Genomic DNA, 12258 nt, shown 5'->3' on the forward strand with positions numbered 1-12258 from the left:
TATAGACTCCAATATACCACCAGAGGCAGCTCTTCCTCCTGGCCTCATGTTTGGTTCATCTCCAAGCATGGCTAAAACGTCGGACTACTAGGAAAACAAGTGTTTTTGGAGTTCACTAGACCTTGGCCCTCTTTGCACACTTAGCTCCAGGTGGATGGCTCTGACTCACTCTTGGTTCCTCCTTGAAGATGGCATGAATCAGGCCCAGTTTTTGCAGCCAGCCTCTGATTTATGCCTATTGATTTTTTCCTTATTTAATGGAAGAAAGAGAAACGCTGTGTGCCAAATAAAAACTGCAGCATTGGCTCAGCAAAGGCTTTTTGCCATCTGCCCCATGATGCGCAAGATGGATGGGAATGGAGCAAAGGAAATACCAGGGAGGGAATCCTAGCTGGAAGCCATCTTTCCTTTCAGAAAGAATAGGCAATTTTATTTATTTGTTGGTTTGTTTGACCATCTCCTGCTTTTACTATATTTATTTGTTCCCCAAGATGCAGAAATTCCACAGACCTTGCCTGCAAACTGCCCTTGACAGGAAAAGCATCCTCTGTTGTTGTTACTGACTTTATTTATACCCCGCTTTTAGCTCAAGACTCAAAGTGGCTTATACCTTAAAAGGGTTACAAGTCTCAAACTCTCTGCCCAAGAGATGGCCATGGCAAAGCCCCTCTGAACTGAAGTGACTTGCCCCTGTGTGCCTCCAAGGCCTTTGGGACTCATGGCAACCCTCATAAAGCAAACCTTCCCTTCTTTTCTTCTAGGCAAGGTTTCTTCAGGAGGGGTTTGCCATGGCCATGCGCTTAGGCAGATGGAGAGAGTGGCTTGCCTTTCATAGCATGGCCAGGGCAAACCCCTTCTGAAGAAACCTTGCCAAGAAGAAACTGAGTCACTTGGAGGCAGGTGACACTCTCTCAGCCTTGGAGGATGGATGGCCAGGGCAAAGCCCTAAGGAGCCCTTTTCTTTAGGGTCACCACGAGTCCCAAATGCCTTGGAGGCAGGTCACCCTCTCAATGGTTCTCTGGGGAAACCAAGGGAAGGTTCCTCTGAGGAGGGTCTCCATAGCTCCAAAATGCCTTGGAGACAGGTCACCCTCTCAGTACCCCTCTGAAGGAACCTCAGGAGGGTCTCCATGAGTCCCAAAGACCTGGGAGGCAGCTCACATTCCCTCTGTCCAGGCCAGCCTTCTTCCTGTTCCCCTTGGAGTCCCCATGAGTCCCAAAGGCCTTGGGGGAGGTGACACTCTCTCAGCCTCAGAGGATGGATGCCCCGAGGAGGAGCCCTTGTCCCTTCAGGGTCTGCCAGCCTCGCAGCTCTCCTGGGAACAAGGGCCCGGACTGGGCTCCTGGCTCCCCAACTTCAGCTGCCTGCCTTCCTTCCTTCCTTCTCTCTGGCGGCAGCAGGCTTTGGGCCGCCCTTCTGGAGGAGAAGGAGGAGGAGCAGCCTGGCCGGGAGGAGGCAGCAGGAGCCGGGAAGAAGGAGGCGAAGGAGGAGGCGGCGAAGGCGGCTTTGGCGGCTGGCTGCGAGTCCCCTTCTCCTCCTCCTCCTCCTCCGGGAGCGGGCTCCTTTTGGGCCCCGTTTGCCTCCAAGAAGAAGAAGAAGGCGGCGAGAGAGAGAGAGCGAGAGCTCCAGCCCCGAAGAGCCCCTGGGCTGCCTCTCCATCTCCTCCCCTTCCTTCCTTCCTTCCTTCCTTGCAGCCTCCATCCGAGACCCAGCCGGGGCTGGAGCCCCTTTCTTCCCCAGCCAGAGCCAGCCCTTTCCCGCCTCCTTGGAGGGTCTCCCCACAGACGAAGGGGGCTTTCTTCGGGGGCTGCTTTTGGGGGGGCTTTTGGAAGGAACCCTTGGAGGCCAGAAGAGGAGAAGAAGAAGAAGAAGGAGAGAAGGGAGGAGCAGCCCCGGCGCCCCTGCTCTCCTTCCCCGGTGAGTCTCCAAAGGGCCGAGAGGGAAACTTTCTCCCCCGGAAAACTTTTCTTGGAGGGTCGACAAAGGCTCCTCCGGAAGGAAATGGCTTCCCTTCTTGCTGGCCCACTCCCCTCCCTTCGCTCGGGGTCTCTGCCCTCCGGAGGGAAAGGGCTTCCAGGGCCGCCAGGGCCAGGGCCCTCGCTTGGAGGCAGATTTGGGGGGGCTTCGGGGGGAAACTGCCTGGGGGCAGGCGGAGAGGGGCTGGCAGCCTCCTAAAAGGGCCCCTCCAAGCATGGCCTCCTCCTCCTCCTCCTCCTCCTCCTGGGCTTGGAAGGGAGCCCCAGAGGCCTTGCCAAGGAGGGAAGCTGCCCCTGAGGCTCCCCAAGAGCCCCCAATACCTTGGAGGCAGGTCGCACTCTCTCAGCCTCAGAGGATGATGGCCAGGGCAACAAGCACCCCTCCAAAGAAGCCCAAGGGAAGCTTCCCCTTAAGGTCTCCATGGGTCCTAAATGCCTTGGAGGCAGGTCACACTCTCTCAGCCTCAGAGGATGGCGATTCAGTATCAGGGGAGGGGGAAATAAAGCCATGGCATGGAGGTGCCTTAGAGGTAAGGAAGCCTCTTGAAGCCTTGGGAAGAAACAGAACAGGAGAAACTGCCTCTGCTTGCATCCATCTGTTGCCAAGCCTTGCCTCAGCTTTCCCTTTTGGGGTCCCAGAGATGGTCAGCTCCTGGAGGCCAGGGACATGGCTGCTTATGGGACTTTGTACAGCATCAAGCAGACGGTGGGAATAGTGACAATTTGTGGGAGTTGGCTGCACCACTTGGGTTTGGGATGAACTAACACTGAGCAGGAAAGATGTGATATTTGGGTGGCTTGCTCCCAGGAGCTGCTGGAACTAAAGGTACATAGAAGAGGAGGAGAAGGAGCTGGATCATAGAAGGATCCTAAAGTTGGAAGAGACCCTAAAGGTCCTCCAGTCCAACTCCCTTCTGCCATGCAGGAACTCTCCATCAAAGCATCCCCATTGACAGATCTCCATCCAGCCTCTGTTTAAAGACCTTCAAGGAGGGAGACCACCCCTCTCTGAGTGGACTGTAGATCCTATTGCCCCTTGGAGGATTCTGGGAGTTGTAGTCCACAAGTACATTTCCCAAGCTCTGTGTAGTTGTGGCTTTGGGACATTGTGCTGCTCTGCTGGGGGGGGGGGGAGTGAGGAAGGCTGTAGCCATCCTGTCCTCCATGAAACTGTTTTGTTGATCCGGCTGAGAAGTGACATCAGGAGCTTGTCTGTGCCACTTGTATTGACCCAAGAATGGACTTTGCTGCCTGTTGCCACCTGTTAAAGTTTAAAATCTATTTGTCTTGGAAGGATGAGGCAGTGTGTGTGTGTGTGTGGTGGATGTCTGGTGGATGCCAAGACCAAGGGCCAGGGTCAGGTGCCCCAGATCCTTTTTCTTTGCTAAGCTGCTGATTTCTGTACCTGTTTCTTTCTCTTCCTGAGGTTGGCTTTTTAGAGGAGGAATGCAGCTTCTCTCTTCGCCCGCTTGGCTTTGATGCACACGCTTGGATTTGCAGGCATTTATGGGCAGGAGAAAACGTTCTTGCATTTTAAAAGGAGCAGCGTATGTGTGAGTGTGTGCCTTCAAGTCCCCTGTTGAATTACGAATCATGCGCTTTATAAATAAAGGTTAATAATAATAATAATAATAATAATAATGTTAGCCCCAGTGAATTTCATCAGGTTTTCTTAGACAAGAAATATTCAGAGGTGGTTTGCCATCTCTGGTAGTTTGACTGCAGCACCCGTAATTTTTGGAAGTCCCTCATCCAAATACAGGTTGCGTTGCCCCTATCTGGAATCCTGACTTCCAAAATACACTCGTCCATCCACATTCACAAGGGTCAGGGGCACAGGACCCCCATGAATGTGGAAAAAACACAAGTAACACAAACACTATGTTTTTACCTGAGAGAACACTTCTAGGAATCTCTAGGTCCTCCAGTGCCAGACATTGGCCATAGAAATGCTCTGGAGGAGCCACAAATGCCTAGTGGAGCGTTCTCTCTAGGAATCTATAGTTCCTTCAGTGCAACCTTTGGTTAAGGTTGGCAAAGGGAGTGTTGAAACACTTGGGCCAAAAGTCCTTGAAATGTCAGAGATTTTGTAGTCCAGGGCTGTTTCAAGGTAAAGCTCAAACATATGCAAGATAAGAAGAAGGCACCTGAACCATGGCGCTTTCAGGATGGACATGACCTACCTCAAAGGGTTGTGGAGAGGAAAAAGTTGGAGGTGCTGCCTTTCGGATGTAGTCTCAGTACCTCTTTGTCCTGTATTTTTGGGTAAGCATCAAATTGTGCAGCCCTTGAAAGCAGGTGTTGGTTGAGCAGGTAAGGAAGGGGAGTAGTGAATGCCTGGCTATGGCAAGGGAGGCTTCCATCTTGCTTACGTTTTAGTTATCAATAAATAAATACTGTAAATGCTGCCTACTAGAGGAAACATGAGCTATAAGTGCAATAAAGAGACAATAAATAAAATGTATTGCAACATGCTGTGGAAAGCATGGCTAGGTGAAAGGAAGCAAGCCTTGTTGAAGTCAGTGGAACATGCTCTCTATAGTAGGTTGTTGTGGGTCTAGTTGTGCAGAAATAATCCATCTTGTGACCGCTTTAACTGCCTTGGCTCAGTGCTAGGGAATTCTGGGAACTGTAGTTTTGTGAGACATTTAGTTTTCTCTGTCAGAGAGTTCTGGTGCCACAATAAACCACAATTCCCAGGATTCCCTAGCACTGAACCAGGGCAGTTAAAGTGGTCTCACACTGGATTATTTCTGCAGTGTGTTTTGGACCTTAAAGTAAGAATTTAACCAGAGGCCTATGCTGCCATGGGGAAAAAAAGCACTATAAGAGCAGTTTGCAGATTATTTACAGTGTAATCCCCATGGCATTTATTTCCAAGTAAGTGTGGATGACTTTGTAGCATTACTATGTTGTGGCTTCCTTAAGGGGTATGTTCCAGATCGTTGCTACTTTTTTCATTGGGGTCGAAATCATGTGGCCGTCCAGATGTTGTTGGACTGAGGCACCCAGGATTTTCCACTTCTGCTGCGTTGGGGCTTCTGGGAAATGGAGTTGAGCAACACCTGGAGGGTTGCCAATTCCCACTCCTGTTTTACACGGTTAGTTTCCTGGTAGTGGAGTATTATAGATCTGTGGCCTTTTTTGTAATAATGAGTGGTTTGCAGCTATGCGTCCTTAGTAAGGGGAAGCAAGCAAGCATCAAGACAGTCACGTCTGAAGTAGCGCCAGCTCCCCATAAAAGTGACGATTTACAGTAAAATGGTTTACTGTCGAGTTCATTTGCGTTGCGTATTTAGGTTTTTTTGTACTGAATGCTATTTTGTAATGGAAAGGTAAGATACGGATGTATTAAATCAGTTAATTGTAGAAGAGCAGAGGTCCCTCAGTCCTCACTCCAGATGGAGACCTTGTATCATCCAAGTACATAGTCCTACACCTCTGAAACCCTTACCCTTAAGTAACACTAAACCTATTGCATGATTCCAACCATCTGCAAAGTGGTCAGGTAATTATGGTCACCAGACCAAGACTGTAGTCCTCAAGGAGATGGAGGAGTGAGCGCTTCAAATATGGAGGCTGTGACATGTCCAGAGTCCTGTCATGTTGTCTTCCAAGGTCTAAGAAGCATCAGCCAAACCTGTATTGCCTTCTAGTACCTTTCAGTGTGGGGTTGCCTTCTCCAGTGAATGGACTTTCCTTGCGCCACAAGGAAAGATAGAGAAGGGAGAAGACTCACTCTAAGAATGAGATTGAGAAGCCCTCACAGCAATGGTTCCCAAACTTTGGTCCTCCAGATGTTTTTGACTCCTAAGTGTTGACCAAGTTGACTGGGATTTCTGGGAGTTGAAGTCCAAAACACCTGGAGGACCAAAGTTTGAGAATCACTGCTCTACATACATATCTGGTAACAAGTCCCCCTGAAATAAATGGAGCTGCTTAGGAGGCCATGCATAAGGTTTTAGTGATATTTTGCTAATATTGTTATGATTGCTTAAGCAAGTTCTTAGTCCTTATGGCTGCAGAGATAAGCTGGAAAGCGTATGTCTAACACCTGGGGAACAAAAAAGAAAAGGTGATTTGTGTTCTATGTTCAAGCCATGGGTAGAGCTTTATTGTCTAGCAGTAGAAACTTGCCCTTTTGTAGTATAATTATGTAAAACAAATAATATATGTACGTATTATTAAGAAGGCTGCACTTTTACTTGGAAGTACTGTTGTATTCAGTTGGATTTATTCATGAGTGCATTATATGCAATTCTTTAAACAATGTTAATACTATACTTCTTGGGGCAAGATTTGTGTTATCTTGGCACATTGCTAGATAGTCCTAGACTCCAACTCTGTGGAGTTGCTTTGCAGAGAAAAGTATTTAAAATGGGTATGCATTTTGCTCTTTAGTATTTATTTATTTCATTGCCCGCCTTTCTCCTGGCAAAGGGCCCAAAATGTCACATTTATATTTTCAGGCCTTTTTGCTTCCTCATCTCATTTGATATCTACATGCAAATAGCTTTGTCAAAATAAATGTCATACAGCTTTGGGAATGCTGAAGGGTAGACTTTGACATATTGCCCTGATCATAAACATTTTACTTGAAGGCAAGTCCTATTAATTTCAGCAAGACCTGCTTCACTCTCAAAATGTTGGAAACATTTGAATTTTGGCGCAGTGGGTTCAGGGTTTTATGGCTGAATGTTGTGAGTTCAGAAAAGTGCAGCTTGGAAGGCTTTGCGGGAGAAACGGATCTGTGCGTTCTGTTGCTGGTTGCATAAGGGTTCGGTCTTAGTTAACACATTTTATTGTTGTTGTGTGCCTTTGAGTCATTTCTGACTTATAGTGACCCTAAGTTAGATCTATCATGGGATTTTTCTTGGCAAGATTTGTTCATTGCCTTTTCCAGAGGCTGAGATGGTGTGACTTGCCCAAAGTCACCCAGTGGGTTGTGGTGTGTAAAGTGCAAAATGGTGAAAGTGACTTTATAGATGTAGTTGAATGTGAGGGTTTTCTGGACAATGGTCTAAAGCTATGCTTGTCCCAAATAAATCAAAACTGTTGGAATGTACACAACCAGATATCCACCAGATGTTCTGGATCACAGTTGTCTTGATCCCTGACCATTGACTTTGTTGGCAGAGGCAGATGGGTATTGTGGCCAAAACATCTGGAGGCCACTGCGTTTGGTGTTTGAAGATGTCAGGTGCTGAAGAAAGGGAGCAGATAGAGTGAGTAGAGCGCATCATGGTGCAGGCTGAGAAAAAGGAGCAAAGGTATAACAGGTGGGAGTACAGAGAGAAAGAACCTGTTATATGGTGCAGAGGAGAAAGGACTGAACAAAAAACACTGGGTTAAAACTGACCATAAATTCTTTTCATCTGGCTTATTGGTATAAGGCAGATTTGGAAATGTGTGCACTCCAGATACTGGATTGCATCTCAGTCCTTGGAAACCTAACCAATGCTGAGGACTCATAGGACTTGCAATCCAACAATGACTGAAAGCCAAATGTCCCTCACATCTTAGAAACACTGGCGATAGTTCTATGGCAGAGCACATGTTTTGTATGCAAAAGGTCCCTCTAGGTTTTTGTTTTACATGGAAAGGGCCAGAAGTATCAAGGTTGCAAATGGCCGTTGTGTAAGAACCGATAGAGTGGTTGTCAGGAGAAGGAGACAATGCTGGGTGAGGTGCACCAATGGACTTGGTATCAGGCAGCTTCCTGTGTTCATAGCCAGAGCAGTAATTGCCAAGATTAGTATTCTGTGAGAGAATTATTAGATTATATCCATAGTTTATGTAAAAAATTTAAACCAAATGTTCTTGGGAGTCCAAGGTACCCACATAGCTAGGAGGCTTGGCTGTTGTGTGTCTGCATGTTTGTTTGGCACACCTTCCAGTGAGTTTGTAACACGGCGGCTGCATCTGTCCTGCATGCAATTGCATCACTCAGCCAAGATGCAGAGAGGAGTACCTATATAGGCAGCGATTTATTTCATCTTTGTATGAGTCATCTCCATTCTTTATTTACAAGTGAGACCTGCAACAAAACGTAGCATTGTATCTTGAGCATCTAACAAGATTGTCCCCATTTAGGATGCCAACCATTTCTTTGCCAGCTGTCATTCAGCGTCCATTGGCTACTGATGATGTTCAGACCTCTCTGAGATGTTATCTGGGTTTTGCCCCATTAGGTTTTTCCTCACCTCTTGCTACTTCTGCAAACCTTTTAGACCAGTGGTTCTTAAGCTTTGGTCCTGCATTTCCTTTCAACATCAGATCCCAGAGGCCCTAGCCAATTTGTTCAATGGTCAGGAAGCATGGGAGCTGAAATCCAAAACATCTGGAGGACCAAAGATTGGGGACCACTGTTTCAGAGAGTCCAAGGTTTAAATGTTAAAGCTGAGAAGGTATTTGAGCCTTTCGCCTAATATGATACACTAACCACTACACCATACTCTCTTTCAGTCTGTTTCATTCAGACTTTAGAAGTGGATGTGGTGGATTGAATAATCTGGGATCAAGTATGGTTGTGAAGCACGTCAGATAGTAACTTTGGAGGTCTTTAAGCAGAGACTGGATGGCCATCTGTCGGGGATGCTTTGATTGTGAGTTCCTGCATGGCAGGGGTTGGACTGGATGGCCCTTGCGGTCTCTTCCAACCCTATGATTGTATGAGTCCATGTTTCTGTGATCTCTGCTGGAGTTAGATAGGGTGGGGTTGTGGCTTAGATGGGATACAGATGTCCAAGGATGAATCTTGCCAAAAACTAGTGATGAGGAAGAAGTTTGTTTGGTTCACATTTCAGTGTGAACTGTCCTACTCCACATTTTGAATACTAGTGTACAAACTGGGATGTGCTATCCTTTGGTTTTCACAATTTCCTGACAATTGTGACTCAGTTCTCTGGTTAATACACACACACACACAAATACAGATCCAAGAAAATAGTATTAAAATGTATTAGGCAAAATTCCTAAAAGTTACCACTGTACATATAGGGGGACATTGCACAGAGACGCATGTCACCTGGACCTCAAAACATGGTGAGCCGCTGAGAAGGATATTTGCTCCTGGAAACAAAAGTGGATGTTATCAGCCATGGAAACCAACTGGGTGGCCTTGAGCAAGTCAGCCTCAGAGGAACACAATGGCAAACTCCCTCTCACAAAGCTTGCCAAGAAAATCCTGTGATAGGTTGACCTTAGGATCATCGCAAGTCAGAAATGATTTCAAGGCAGACAACAACAACAACATTAAAAGGAAAAAAGATTTCTCCATGTCTTCTTAAGCAAAGCTGGAAAGAGTTTTGAAGGGATGGTTTTTTCCTCCTCGTCTTGCTCTGTCCTCATTTACATGACAATCCTAAACTAGTCTAAGTACAGCCATTACTTCCCTCTTCTTATAAGACCTTAGAAACTGAGCATTCAGAAGGGAGCTAAATCTGATCAGCTTTGGCGCTCTTATCTCTTGAACTTTAGTTCTCAAGAAGCCTTGTTAGTTGTCAAGTGTGTGCATAGATAATTGCTTTGGGGAGGCTGATGCTCCTAATGCAATACACATTTCATTGCAGATAAAAGTTCCATTTCAGCTCATTGGATTTTCCCCCCTATGTAAATAAACTGATCATGGCAATAATACTCAAGCTTGCAAAGTACTTCGGATACATTATCTTGTCCTTGCAACAACCTTGTAAGACAGTCTGATTTTCTTTTATCCCCATACTGCAGTTGGAAGTTTGCCTAAAACCATCTAATAAATTTGAGCTGAAATACAAGATTTCCCATCATAAGTTGCATGTCGTCTGAAACGTTTGACCAAACTCATTCTCAACCTCAAAGGATGGCAATGGCAAACCTGCTCAGAAGAAACTTGCCATGAAAACTCCATGATAGGTTCACCTTAGCGTCACCATAAGTTAAAAAATGACTTGGAGGTACACAACAGCAACAGTGTGATGTTAAGACCCCCGTATCTTGGGGGAACGCTTTTTACATTTAGATGTTTTTCAGGGAATTTCTGAATATTGTGGATGACTCCAGGAAGCAATCTCCCTTTCTCCCTTTTCGCAGTTAGGTTCACACAGTGTTCATTTCAGAGACGTATGATTGCTCACTGAGGAACCTTCCAAACTACTTGGAGGCTTACAACAACAATAACAACAAAAATGGGCCCCTGATTTTGAAGAATACAGTATGTGCATTTTGGATATTAAACAATGCAGGCCACCTGTTTAAACTTGCTAACTCTTTTAACCCTGGTAACCTATTTAAAAGCTGAATTGGTACAACTCCTGGTGACTTCCATGAGAGAAAACCCACTTTTTTGCGGGGTGGATTGAGAGAGCCTAGAGGGAGGTTGTCATAGTCTCCACATGAAAGAACTAGAAAAGATCCTAAAATGTAAAGATATACAACTGAGCATGAAAGTTAGAATCGTACAAGCCATTGCATTCCTTATTTCCATGTATGGATGCGAGAACTGGACAGTCAAGAAAGATGGATAGGGAAGAAACTCAATTCATTTGAAATGTGGTGCTGGAGAAGATTGCTGAGGATACCATGGAGAGCCAAGAAGTCAAGCAAATGGGTGCTAGAACAAATCAAACCAGAAATCTCTCTGGAAGCCTAAGGCTGTCTTAGTTTGGACACATCATGAGAAGAAACAACTCATTGGAAAAACAATAATGCTAGGAAAGGTGGAGGGATGCAGAAAGAGAGGAAGGCCACATGCTAGATGGATGAACTCTAAAAGAGATCATGGGTATGTATTTGCAGAAACTGGAGGACAGAGAGCCTTGGAGATGTATCATCTACAGGTTGCCATTGGTTGAGATTGACTCTAAGGTGGATAACAACAAAACAGAAGAGGGGATGTGTGAGAGCTGCAATTCCATCCTTTGGGGCACTGCTTTCCCCAACATCCATATTTTTCCAACCCAGGTTTTAAAGCAGTATCCGAAGCAGCCCTCAAAATGGGGGGAAGGAGCTGAAATAAGTTGCCAGAGTTGAGCCAACAGATTCCTGCAGACTCCTTGCCTCCTTGAGCCCTGCTGAATGTAAATGATGAGGCAGAGGGGAAGGAAAAGAGAGGAGTGGGGAGCCTGCCAAGTCTTGGCTCTGTCGAGTCCTGTCACATATTTCTTTGGCAGGAGGCCATCTCCCCCCTTCACCGCACACACACTCAAGCACTTCCCTTCCGTAATCTCAGGGGTGGCTGGCATGCATTGGTGCCCTCCATTGTCGTCTTTGGAGGGGATTAAAATACATCAAGACAGTCGCTGACTGGAATAGAAAAGAAGCTGCGGCTTGGAAACTAGATGTCAGCTGCAGGAGGAAAGTGGGAGAGTCCTCTATTGCATACAGTTCTTTTTCTAACAGGAAAAGGGTACTGGGCCTGGCCCAGTGTTAAAAAGACTTCTTTGGTTTACTAGTATCTTTATGGCTTGTTTCTTAGCTCAGCCTCTTTCCTTCTTTCTGCATTTGAAAATGGAGGCTGCATTGGAACTTATTTTGGACGCAGCCCATCCTGGCAGCCATTTTAGAGGATCTTAATGGCAACAAGAGTGGGCAAGAGGGAAGCTTTGGGCCACAATCCATTTGGATGTTCTCCTATTTGATCCCTATTGAAATCAATCTTGTGTTGACGTCAGCAGCCCTTTCTGAAGAGAACTGTTCCATGGATTGTCCTATTCTTGAGGGGAAAAAGTGGGTACCCTTTTCGATTTTCCTTCTCCAGTTCTCTGATTATATTTTGGTTCTGAGAAGTGTGTGTGTATGTACATGTATTCATGCATGATATTAGTTGCATGCATGGCATGCCAACTTAGGTCTTCTCACTATTTTTGTTGCTGTTGTTGTGTGCCTTCAAGTCATTTCCGACTTATGGCATGCGCCCCATTCAAGCCTATGGGGCTCGAATATGTGCAAGTTTTGTAACTCACAAGGGGGGGCCTGGAACGGATCCCCCTCGAATTCCAAGAGGCAACTGTACGTATATCCTTTCTGAATAATGCTAACTTATTTTATTTCCCAAGGCGTTTCTCTTAAAACCTTGAGGCAAAAAGGACAAGATGCCTGCAACCATTGATAGAATCAGGCTGGAGTGGCATCTGTCCCCAAGGTTTATGCTACCTGAGGCATCTTTGTTACTTTGTCTTAACAGAGGACTGGACTTGAGACCACTTTTTGTGGCCAGATAGTGGCTTAGGGCCATCCTTGGATCCAGAAATATCGAACACATCTGGATATACCTTCTAGATCGTGTGCACTCCGTAAGCAATC

The 12258-nt window shown here is 46.1% G+C and overlaps 1 protein-coding gene across 1 annotated transcript in view; it reads left to right on the forward strand.

Annotated features, from left to right (window-relative positions):
• The first annotated feature begins 1510 nt into the window (after window positions 1-1510).
• Window positions 1511-12258, forward strand: part of FGFR1 (fibroblast growth factor receptor 1) — a 74660-nt gene continuing 63912 nt past the window's right edge. The window contains exon 1 of the mRNA XM_089537569.1: window positions 1511-1918. The gene's annotated coding sequence lies outside the window, so the exon portion shown is untranslated. The remainder of the gene's footprint in view (window positions 1919-12258) is intronic.

Source organism: Sceloporus occidentalis, unplaced genomic scaffold (assembly GCF_023333645.1).
Source record: "Sceloporus occidentalis isolate IW3139 unplaced genomic scaffold, rSceOcc1.0.p SCAF_9, whole genome shotgun sequence".
In the NCBI taxonomy this organism is placed as follows: Eukaryota; Metazoa; Chordata; class Lepidosauria; order Squamata; family Phrynosomatidae; genus Sceloporus; species Sceloporus occidentalis.